The sequence below is a fragment of the Falco cherrug genome, chromosome 4 (assembly GCF_023634085.1).
Source record: "Falco cherrug isolate bFalChe1 chromosome 4, bFalChe1.pri, whole genome shotgun sequence".
NCBI lineage: Eukaryota > Metazoa > Chordata > Aves > Falconiformes > Falconidae > Falco > Falco cherrug.
Genome location: NC_073700.1, coordinates 97298172 through 97310620, shown reverse-complemented (window position 1 = coordinate 97310620; position 12449 = coordinate 97298172). Strand labels below are relative to the sequence as shown.

The following is a 12449-nucleotide window of genomic DNA, read 5'->3' as shown; positions in this document are numbered from 1 at the left end:
GAGGCTCTTTCTGTGCTTAATTGTTACCAAAGTGGCACTGCTGCCTATACAAAATGGATACATTTTACAGAAAACACAGTGATAAGATCACAAAAGTACCTAGGACCTTAAAATTCTCTCAAAACTTTTACAGGTAAATTCTGTTAAGTACAAGAGAAAGCTCTATTTTGCATAACCCCAACCTAAATGGAGACGCTATTACACCTACCTAGACAGGGAAGGAGATGACAGTTTGCTTCTTAGCTGTTATTTCAAGAGGACAAAATTCATAAGAGGGCAATTAGTCTTTCACAGCCAAAAATTAAGATTATTAACGAGCAGGATGATTAATTACATCCAAGCACAGAAGTGATGAGCTTGTCGCATTAGTGCAAGTTACATGGAAGAGGTGACTGGAACTGCTATTGCCACAGTGAGAGGCAAAAGCCAGGAGCACAAAGTTTCTAAGTGCACTGAAGTGGATGAAGCAGACCATTTATGATAATATCTATATAGTTATGTTAGAAAACTAAACTAGGAGAATCAGGTATTTTCTTACATTTCAGCTTTGAGCATTTAGTGTGCTGCTAAGTGAGAGAGTTTAAGATATTTTATTAATCTGAAGAGTCACATGGATTAATGTTAAATAATTGTATTTATCGTATCATGTAATATCAGCCTTATATTTATACATACATCACACAGAATAGAAAAATCAAGATTAAAATGCGCACGAGGATCTCATTTACTTTAGCAAGAAAAAAAACAACAACACAAAGAAACCTCTCCTCCCCATTCACAAAATTCACATACCACACTGTAATTACTTTGTATTTTAACCACAGCTATAATTTAGTCTCATGACTCCTGACACTTAGGGAGACAAACTACATAATTTTCAGAAACAGTGACTACCCTTACAATCTGGTGGTATAAATTCAGACAAATCTATATGTACTAGTAAATCCATACCTTTTCCCCAATTTTTCCACAATTTCTGTAAGGAAACTTATATATTCATACATTCACACAGACTTAACAAGTATTAAAAAGACTCAATCCCTCCCCTCCCCAAGGAAACAGGTTAACCTTCACTACTACTAATCTTACTGGAATTGTTATGTTGGTTTGCAGCTCAAATTAAAGCTGGCATAATTAAAAACTCATGCCTGACAACTGTGTTGACAGTAACATCACATTGCATTAAAAAATAAGAAAGAAAACAGTAATTTAGGTTTTTGATTTTCAAAAGGAAGTCTTAGACTTGACACATCAGGGGCAGTAACAAGTTGGGATAGTCCTGAACACAGACTGAGGATATTTTGCCTAGACTCTGACCCTTTTTTTTCCCCCTGCAGTTTTGTTTCCCAAAACAAAGGAATGGAACACTGACAGGAAAAGCAAACTCCTATTTAACAGAGGAATTAGTCTGACAAGTCACCTTAAGGTCAGTATTAGTAGAAACTTACTGAAAGCCAGACAAATACACAGTGATTAAAACTGTGGGTTTAGTCCTGAACAGCACATTTCAGCAGTCAAATAAAAATTCATCTCTTTTGCAAATGCAGGAAGTGGTTTCCCTCCAGTAAGAGTTCTTGTGCTCTCTCTCAGTAGTATTATTGAGCTAAATTGGGGCGGGGGAAGCTATTGCTGTGTAACTAAGGAGAAACTGGAAGGAGCCTTGAGGCACCTCAGTCTGAAAGTCGGGGGACTCATTTCTGCAGTGCAATAAAGAAGCAGTTAAGAGCATAGAGCACAGGCCTCCAATTAAGACAAATTGGTTATTTAATGCACTTTGTTATTTAATGCTTGCTTTAGAGGCATCATCAGGCAACAAAATGAAAAATCAGTACATAAACACCATTCATTATTTGAGAAATACATATGTGGTTTAGCGTACATTATCTTGAGTCAACTTACAGGAGTTCAGAGTTTCAGCTGCTCTTCTACATGACCCAGTTAGTTTTCTTTTTAATTCCTTGTTCCTACATACACAAACATCTATTTTTGTTTATGTTGTCCAACCTAGTATCTTCATATAAATAATAACAAACAAACCAAAAAAAAAAAAAAAGACTGGAGAGGGGAGGAAGCAGTAACTTGCCTTAACTGGTCTGCCCTGCAACCATGCTGCATATGAGCTTAATTTATAGCACACAGGTGGAATGTGTCAGTCCCTCCTGCTCTGGAGCAAACAATAGGTAAACAATGAAGGCAAAGGGCTTACGGACTTAATCATGGTGTCAGGCTACAAGAGAGGCCACTAGGTAAGTGTGATGACACACACATCCATTTAGCTTAACAACATGTCAGAGCAAAGACCTCTTCTTTTTTATCTGGAAGGCACTGGGTATTACGCAAATAATAAAATAACAGGTAATACACAAATTAGAAATGTAAATAAAATCAACTTCCTCCTACAATGAACACCTAAAATATGCTATTACACCCTACATAAATCAAGTAACTGTCTTTTGACCTGCCATATGCCCTGTCAAAAACGTTTTTTTAATGGCCTGCAACTGCCAAAGAATGTGTTAAGAATGAACTAACGAATGATGTGAGCCTTCACCCAATGTGTACCTGAAAGCTACCTGAGGTTCTGATGTTATAAAACTTACACCAAGTTTAATGCCATCATCATCATCACCCCACTGATTTTCATGTAATTATTCATGCTAGTGATGTCAAGCACACAGGTATGACTTGCAAAACTACAGTATTACCATGTACACTGCAACCATTTCCTCTATTGTAAGTCCACTAACATTGAAGTTTGGGAAGAGGGTTACATTTTGTGGTATGAGCTAAGGGAATTTCAAGTTCTGCCAATTATGTGAAAACAACTGGGGGTCAGGGGTGGAAATGGGATCAGGGCAGATCATGGGCATTTTCTGAGGTTTTTAGTTTGAGTTACTACAAGCTTTAAAGAGATGCTCTGGAGCAGCTTCTATGACATACAGAGTTCATCAACAGTATTTTGAGAGCTTACAAACAACACTAAAGTTAACTTTTTATCACAAAAGGAAGAAAATGTACATAACCAGTCACGTTATACTCATGACAGCTAAACTAGCCAATCTAGATCCACAGGACAGGATGTCCTTTTAAATAAAACCAACAAACTCCACATAGCTAGCTAGCTAGCTAGAACCTGCAAGAGATGTCATTTTGAAGTTAATTTCGTTTTTCTGTATGTAAAACTGCATTGAATTAAAACACTACACACTTAATCTTCCTTTGCAACAGAAGTGAAAGGAAGTGTGCTTTCTAACTAATAGGATATTTACCTATGCTTCTCCTGCCACGCTTTCAATACAGCTCAAATCTTGACAACAAGCCTGTCAAAACTTGCGAAAGCAAGTTCTACCAGGGATAATAAGGAAATATTTATAGCATTCATATATTTTTTTCCTAATGGCTCCTGCAAGGCCTAAAAAGCTTTATCTGATCAGCAGGAGTGGAACAAAACAGTCCAGCTATGCTAAGAATCTTTGGCAGTCTCCTGCAGATTCATCCAGATATCCACCAGCATGGCAATTTCCAACCCCCGGTTTACAAAACCCTGAAGGGTCAATGGGACATTTTTAACAGGTCGGTGAAAGGCAGCTAAAAAAAGAAAGCATATTATTAGCAGGCTTAAATTTGCTATAGAGAGTTGTACTTCCATTGGAATATTTTCAGGACTCCACACATGGTTAAAAAAAACCCAACAATCAAACAAAAAACAAATAAAAACAACCCCAAACCCAATCGGGTCAAAACCTCCTCCTCTCCTATGAAAATGGCAAAAGCAATAGGGACGGATAAAGCACGGAGTTTAACACTGTGCTGACAGGACACTTGACTCAGATCAAAATGTCACAGGGCAGTCAGTACTGCTAGCCCTATTCCAGCCACCCTAGGAGCAGGTAACAGAATTATACCTAACACAGGTAATTTTCCATTTTCTTCCGGAAATTCAGGCCACATTAAGGAGCACAGTTTCAGCCCAACTACTACATTAACAGCTACACATTTGCTTTTAGCAAGAGGCTCAAACACCTCTGGTCCCCCTGAAACATTTGGCTACTTGTCATGCAATTTCAACAGCTTCAGTTTCCACACTGAAGAAAAATGGTATACAGAGATAAGAATGTGAATTCTATTAAATCCATTTAAAATAATCTTTAAAAATTACAAGCCTTAAAACAAATTTGTGTTTTCTGAGGCTAAATGCACAGGCTTGGATTATCTGCCATGAAAAGGGGGAAAGAGCACACAAAACCAGATGGTAACCCAGTTATAACAGTTTTCCATACATGAAGGGAATAAGTGGCTATATTACAATGCTGTTTTATAGTCACAGTTTAGAAAACCGTTCACATCATTAAATATTTCAGTGAATCATAATTTATTTCTTATTTTTAATTATTTTGAAGAGGCCATGAGTGAACAACACCTTAAAGAAAAACAGATCACACTAAAATACTTTTATTATTTTTATTAGAAGCATCTCATTAGAGAGGAAGATTTACTGAAGTAGTGCATTTCTGAAGAATGTATTTGAACAGGAGTATGAATACATACAGGAAATGTCTCCCTAAGGAGAGCATGGGGAGGTGGAAATTACCTCAAAGACATCTGTCAGGTCTAGAAACTCCATCCTGAGGGCCTGGATCGGGCTGAGGGTGACAGGCTCAAAAGAGATGCAGCCATATAAGGCATAAGCCCCACAATTCTCCTCCCATTTACATCAGTGTAAACAAGAAGCAACTTCAACAGTGCCAGAGGAATTCCATTGGTAGGACTGCAAGTAAGGCCGCATTTTCTCAACTGAAAACACGTTTGTGGTATGCAACCTTAACAGCTTCCTGGTTAATGTCTACATAATTTCTGTTTAACTAATGGATATGTATTGTATAAATAAATTATAATTCAATAACGACCGACTTAAGCGTCTGTCTGGTAAGTGAAGTGACTGCACTCCCACCTACAAGGCCTGTCAGCTGCCAGTCTGCACAGCGGAGAGGAGACAGACAATGTAGTTACTGTCCAAGGTACATAAACACTGGACCACTATGTGACAAAAATGGGGCAACATCTAGGAACAGGACACAGGTCACAAGGGCAACAGAAACTAAGGTCAGACTTGGATCTGACTTGGTCTGACCACAAAGTCAGTGATCTTAGTAAGCTTTTGATCAGAGACTGAACGTACTTTATAAAACTGTCATTAAGTGTGAACCATTACAAAATAACTTAGGGTAATTTTTTAACTATCCGAGCTGCAAGGGCAACAGTGAAATTCTGTCACTTCAATCTAACAGTTTCTCAAAAGGCTAAATACACATGAGCTACTTAACCTATGTAAAAAGAGAAATATTAATCCTGAACATATAAATACAAATGAGCTTTGTAGCATTGCCACCTAGCTGGAATAAGCATGGAAAGGACAATCTTGCAGATGGGACTGCACTGGGAAACAGGAAACAACAAATGGGGATCACTTTCACCCATGTGTCATGCTATCCCACAGCACCGCAGTTATCCTGAAGAGACAGCCTTATAAGAGACAAAAGAGAAGAAGACAAAAGAGGAGAAGCAGTCCTGGTCTTCTAGACAGCTCTTCGATTTTGATGCTGACTTAGGACTTAAAACAGCAAACCACTGGATCAAGGGAATTTAAATCCTCAATTTGCCCTGTAACAACTTCAAGAAAAAAGAGAAAAGGAAAGATAAAAACGAAAGAGGGAAGGTTTGTCTATACAACTAGCATTATTTTTAGCATCTATTTTAAAAACTACACTGCTTTCACAGTATAAGGAATATATTTTCCAGAGAAGCACAAAAGAGTCATAGCTTTAAAGTTGGCAGAACCATCCTAGTCTAAGAAAAAAATATTCTGAATATTATCTTCCAAGGCAGAAAGAGCACTTTAACTATCAGACATACCTTTTCATTCAGATGGTCTAACCCAGGATTTGGCTCTCACCTGCTTCTGTTACAGCCCCCACCTTCACAAGCATGAACAAGTCACTCAGACTCTCCGTATTTTCTCCCCCCACTTGTAGCCTACACTTCTCTACCACATAGTGGTAGGGGAGATACAGGTATGAAAGCTGTAAGGCATTTAGATTTTAAATCTAAATACTACACCTAAGCAGGTACCTAAACCAAATACAGAAAATACACAGGGCATACATTAAAACAGGGACCAAAAAATCATCACCTCTATCCCGAAAAAAGGACTGAAGTTAAAATCACAACTGTCATGATCCACACCTTTGTGATGTTAAGTGTTAGCCTAGAAGAATCCTATGCTGCTACTTCAGAGAACTGGAAAAACCTGAAGGTTCAAAGTTGCTGGATGTTAAAGCTTTTGAGATGTAGTAAAGAACTCCTGACTTGGCAAACAAAGTATTTCTTGTTTTGCTCACTGTTGCATTAGCAAGCACAAGGGATCCCTGTCTCCATTTAAAAAAATAAAATTTCTGTGTGTAAACATTAACTTCATTATCCTTCGAAATACCAAGAATTGGACACCAGACTAACTGCAATATACATAGCATGCTGCTTAGCTGTTCTACGCTATATTGGACATGAGTAATTCAAGTAGTCATTGCAAAGAACAAAGATGTATATCACATTGCTATCTCCCTTTATCACCCTGCTATAGCCTTTTCTGTATCTATGGTATGGTACTACTGCCTTCCCACTAGGCCTGTACATGTTTCATTGTCTTGGGGTTGGGTTTTTTTGTGTTTTTAAATAGCATAGTACTTCACACTACCTTTATTCACTCTTACTGTTTCAACTCGAGCCCATTTGTTTTAACTTCTGCACACTGCACCAAGTTTAAGACTGGTCACCCCTGTCAGTTCATTATTGCAAAACTCACAGCTGAACGTCACAAACATGCTATCTACCACCAATCCAGCAGCAAAAACATCAACAAGGGCCTTGTGTTTCCTCCCATTCAACATTCCTCTGTTGTCCACGGGTATTAACACTCAGTTTTCTGTGTCCCTGTTTTACTTACTTTTACAGGTTTGGAACAGCAGCTCCCAACATCTTTCTGCTGCTGTAACCTTCCTTCTCACTTCCTGACTTTTCCATCTCTATTCTCGGCTTTAGGCTGGTGGGTTTTTTCTGTTCTTTTTTTTCTCCTTCTTGCACTCCTATTCCGTCCCATAACAGCACCAGTCCTGTATGGTCACCTTGTAACCTGGTGGAGTGAACAGGTAAGGGGCTATAAGCCTAGCTAAATCTATCTTCAGTCTCCAGAAGCATTCCCAAGCACACCCCATCCTCTGGGCACAGCCAGAAGCAGGTGAAAGGAGAATTAAGCTGCCAGTGCTCCTGTGGAGTAAGCGCCAGTACCTTAGCTGCACCTTGCCTGTAACGTGTTGCTCCTCTCTAGCTGGGAACTACTGCTGTATGAGGAGGTCTTTGGCACCCACTGCCTGCAGAGGCAAGCTGGCTGGCTCTTTTGGACTCCCTCTCAAAAGGACAATGTGTGAAGTGTTACTGGCAGACTTGCTGCACTGCAGTTCCAGTCAAGTTACAGGCTGTTTTTTCTTATTGTCTGCACAACCCAGGAAATATGCAGCTTTAATTAGGAAAGCTTTAACTTCTCATTTTTTCTAATGCAGCCTTAAGTTCCAGATTAGTTACATGCACAAGTAAAATATGGTCTTCTGGGTACCATTGTTCACATCTGGTTTGCTCCAATGAGCTAAGCACAGAACAAGGAAAATAAAAACTGCCAACAACTTTTTCAATCTTGTTGTATTTTATATTACCTGCTGTCTTCTCTCAGGAAGGCAGATATTCTGGAATACAGTTTATCACCCTAAAAAAAGTTCATGTCTACACTGCAGAGAGACCAGAGAAAACTTCGAGCTCAATCAATCAACACCTGCAGAGACTAGCTGAGCTACAGCCATACCATTTTCAGACCAACACCACTGTGGGTGCTCATCACCTACCCTTGTAGTCTCCTCTACAGAAGAGAAACCCCATCACAGATGTATGAGAACTGCCTGCACAAGCAAGCTTCATGGCTCCACGAGCAAGTTTTCCTGAAATAATGCACACATGGGTTTAAACTGCCTTGACTATGCAACACTGCTAGCTCCTGTTCAGTTGGAGATACACAGCAACCCACCCAACAAGAAAAGTAAATTCATACTAGGTAAGAAATTCACCAAAGAATTAGATAAGAGATTCACCAAAGCTGAGTTACCATTGCCCAGGCTACACACATACTGCTGAAGACTGAGTTGCTTCCCTTTGCTGACATAAAGGAAACTGCCCCAAAAGGACTCGCAACTGCTTGGGTACAGCAGACCGGCATCTGCTGAGGCATTAAGCATTCGTCTTCTTGCAACCTGGTCTCAACAGTAGGGTTAAATAAATTTTTATATTTTTGCCTAATACCAAACAATTTCAAAGTTAAATACACACTCTGTGACTATACCACCTAAAATGAAAGCTAAAAAGGAAACAGAAACATAACAAAAACACCCAACAGGTGTTAAATGTCACAACAAACATTTTAGCTTTTAGACAGACCTTACATTTGTCCTTTTACAAACCTATAACCACACAGAGCTTCTGGGTTGCACCTTCTAAATCTCAATGAGCCTTCAGTCAGCCAAAACCTACTACCACAAGCAGCTCCCATTGGAACGGCAAACACTATTGCATCAGTGAGGCAGCATTAATTGCTACGCTGACAGAACCATAGTGTTTGAAGTACTGATCTGTACTGCATGCTGAAGAACTATATTTTTTAAAGATATATGAATAATGTGGCTCCCCTTATACTGACTCTTATCACCAAAACGCCTGTAACGCTATACAAAAGACTTGTTTATTGCTTTTACTAAGCGAAGAAAAACATGGTACTCACTAAAGCCTAACTATGCCACCATTCACTGCACCCTGCCAGTCCCTTCTCTGTGATTCCACTGTATCAGAGCAACCATCTGAATGTGGGCCCCATTCCTACAGATCTGACATTGCACACACACCTCTGCTGTGTCAGGAGCCTGGGACACCATCTCTCTGTTGCATGCTAAAAAACTTAGTTTATCTTTTCTGAATCAAGACCAAAGGAAAGAAATCTAAACAAGCTCTGGTGTCCACCTGGCATCCCTCACTGGCATGCACGCAGCAGGAGAGGCCATCAGAGACCAGACTGCTGCCTCCTCCTCCCCCAAGCCTGTTTTCTTGAAAACTGTTTTTTAATGAGCCATCATGAGCTCCTGCTTCTTCTCAAAAATTACTTTTCAGAAGCACTCCAGTAATACTTGGACGCTGCTGTTTAAAAACAGACCAGATTACTTCCTATTAACATATAACTCTCCATCCATTCCAACTAAACCCGCCACAGTGCAGCGCCATGGTTTCAACACAGATCACTCCCGATGCAGAAGTCGCAACGGCTCTACGGTCCCATCGGACAGCCGCAGCCAAACGCCGGTGACCACGGCCACCTCTGAAGGCAGAGGGTCCGCTCCACTGTCCAGCCGCTCGCTGACGGGCACGTTTCATCACCGCAACGCATTAACAGGCTGATTACAGGACCCCGTTTGCATCACTGCAACCCAGTAACAGATCACAGGACCCCGACGAAATTGCTGGAGGCTCCGAGTTTAAATTTCCTGCCGAAGGGACATTACGCTGCTCTGAACGGCCCCCGGAGCAAAGCTACATCACGTATTTAGCCCAGTATTATTTAACATATTTAGCCTCACAGTATTTACAGCCCAGCGCTGGAAGCCGGCGGATCAGAAGGCGGCGAGGGGCGAGCGGGAGCCCACCTCCCGTTTACCGACCGATGCCAACAGCCCCTGGGGACGCCGCTGCGGGACGCGACGCGACTCGGCGCCTGCCCGGGGCCCCGGGCGAGGGGCTGCTCGGGGCGCGCTTGGCGGCGCGGCGCAGGCGGCGGGCGCGGCCCCCGCCTCAGCCCTGGCGGCGCGGTGGGATGGCCGGGCCGCGCCGCTCCGCTCTGCTCCCCCCGCGGCGGGCAACGACGGCCCGCTTCCACCGCCCCCCGCCCGCCAGCACGCACCTGCCCGCGCGGGGGCGGCGCGGCACGGCACGGCACGGCACGGCGCCCCCTCCGCGCTGTCAGCCGCACCACCTACCCCACAGGCCGCCGCCGGTCCGCCGCACAACCCGCCGCCGCCGCCACCCCCGCACCGCGCGAGCGCACGCCGCCAACGCCGCCACGCAGCGACCCGCCGGCCAAGGCTGCCCCGCGCGGCGCCGCGCCCCATCCGCCCCGGGGAGCCCGCGCAGCGGCACGGCACAGCACGGCACCCCCCGCCGCCGCCCTCCCCCCGCCGCCCCTTACGCTGGCTCGGCGAGGAGGTGGGGCGGCCGCCGGGAGGAACCAGGAAGTGAGCGGCGGCGGCGGCCGCGCACCCCTTGGCCTTCCCGGCCCGGCCCGGTCCGTCCCCGCCCCGCGGCCGGGCGCGGCGCGGCGCGGGGGGTCCCCCGGCCCCGGGGCGGGCGGCGGCGCCGCGCCCGGCGGGGTCGGCCCAGCCGCCTGGGTGCCGCAGAGCCCCGTGCGGCCGGGGCGCGCCGGTGCCTGGTGCGCCTTTACGTCCCGGGCGTGCGGCGGGGGAGGGAAATGCGGGTTTTGAGGAAAAAAAAATTTTTTTTTTTTTTTTTTTTAAAAACATGGGGACAGATGTGCTTCACTGCGCGCCTCTGCGCCCCGGACAAGTTCGGGTGGTTTTGGTCTGCAAGTAGGCAAAGTCCTGCCGCGTCCTGAAGGACAGAGCAGCAGTTAAGTTCGCTTGACACCCTCCGTCTGCCGCTTACGGCCTCACCGGGCATTAATCATGTGGTGCGAATTTTTACATTCCCGGTGGTTCCCTCCGGCTGGCTTTATTTCAGCCAACGCATGTCATCCATTTACCACAATAAGGCTAGAGGAAAAGACATTGCTTTGCTTTTATTAAAAAAAACCAGCCCCACAACTGGCATGCTTTTCGTCTGATAACCTTCGCTGGTGCCTTGTGTCAGAGAAGGGAGTTTGAATGCACTAGTGCTTTTTAAAGCAAGGGGATGCCATCTGCCCTCCCTGAGGAAAAACAAGCCAGAGCCAGGCTTCTCCAGCCTTTGGAAAACAGCTGCCTGCATGTAAACAAGATCTGCTATGTGAGGACACAAGAACTGCGCTGCAGGTCAGACAAAGGGTCCACCTGCGCTGGATGGCAGCACTAGCAGGTGTTCTTTGGAAAGCACATTTAAACCAGGCCCCTTTCCTCCACAGGCACTGCCTTTGCCTGGCACTCCCCTGGCCTGAGAAGGAGGCCTGCCCCTGCGCACCTCTCAGGTAAGCAGGGAGGATGAGCTGCCCAAACCTCGGCTCCCAGTTCAGTCAGGCTCCACTGCTGGCTCTCCCCACTGAGAAGCCGTAAGTGATCTCCATGCAACAACCCTGGCGGCAGAAACTTGACTGCTTTTGGATGCAGGTAAGCCATGGGATGCATCCCAGAAATGCATCCACTCAGCTCCAACTGCTAATGGACCAGACCAGAGCTAGCCCCAACTAAAACCTCCTGAACATCTCTCACTCTTCAGGTTTGCTCCCACTACGTTGTATTGCCTGCTCAAGGGGGCACAGCCAGAGACACTGCATGTTTAATTGAGCAAGGAGTCTCAGAGAGGAGAGCAAGAAGCACCTGAATAATCTCCAGCAGTGTACTGGGTAATCCTTGGAAGCCACAGGTCATTCTCACCCAAGCAAGTACTGGCGCAAAGTCAGACAGCAACTTTTAAAGTAATTTAAAAATTTAAAAATAAAAGAGCTGTGCAAAAATGCATGAAACGTAACAAGTGGTTAATGTTGTGAAACTTTCAATTAAGGCTGTCAGAAAATCCCCCCTTAATTACCTTTTAATATATAGTATGAGGTTTTAATTATATATTCCATGCTACTTTCCCAGGGATATCTGGCACAGCACCAACCGCACTCTCCTCACGACAGCATTTGGTTTCTTCCCTGCTCCTACACCAACCTGCCCCGGGCACTGCACCTCGCTCAGAACTTTTTCTGAGGTAAAAACCTCGGGTTTTTTGCGGGGTCTACCACTCCGCGAGCCCTTCCCCAGCACTGGGGTATTTCCACAGCCTCCTTCAGGAGCTTTTTACCTTGGCACAGAGCAGACAGAGAGCCGGCACTGCCCCTTTGTTTTACCATGAGTGTCAGCTTCTCGAAGGGGACGTTACTCGCGACGCGGGGTGCTCAGTGGGCGCCACGTCCACAGCGGTGCGCCTTACTCCCTGGGGAAAGCCTTCCGTGGGGAGGCTGACGGCCGCACACCCCGCATCGCCTGTAAGAAGGGGGAGACCCCCACCCCGCTGCCGCTCGGCGGGCAGAACGGCAGTTATGGCGACCCGGGAGCTTTCCCGCCCGGGGCGCGCGGGAGCGGAGCACTGTGCAGGCGCGGGGTCGGCCCCGCCCC

General features: G+C 45.0%; 1 protein-coding gene and 1 long non-coding RNA gene across 8 annotated transcripts in view; one reads left to right on the top strand and one right to left on the bottom strand.

The window, feature by feature from the left end:
* Window positions 1-12381, bottom strand: part of ZDHHC3 (zinc finger DHHC-type palmitoyltransferase 3) — a 36656-nt gene extending 24275 nt beyond the window's left edge. For 3 of the 6 annotated variants that reach the window (XM_055710062.1, XM_055710065.1, XM_055710067.1), the window contains exon 1: window positions 10119-10302. The gene's annotated coding sequence lies outside the window, so the exon portion shown is untranslated. Of the gene's footprint in view, window positions 1-10118; window positions 10303-10327; window positions 10475-12135 lie in introns of those variants that run through there. The other 3 variants (XM_014283188.3, XM_055710063.1, XM_055710066.1) reach the window with 3 other exon arrangements.
* LOC114016905 (uncharacterized) lies at window positions 10647-11803 on the top strand. Of its 2 annotated transcripts, XR_003561670.2 has the most exons (3): window positions 10664-11165; window positions 11255-11456; window positions 11566-11803. It is a non-coding gene; the product is annotated as an uncharacterized LOC114016905 (long non-coding RNA). The 2 variants fall into 2 exon arrangements; XR_008732213.1 differs by having other exon boundaries at window positions 10647-11456.
* Window positions 12382-12449: the final 68 nt, after the last annotated feature.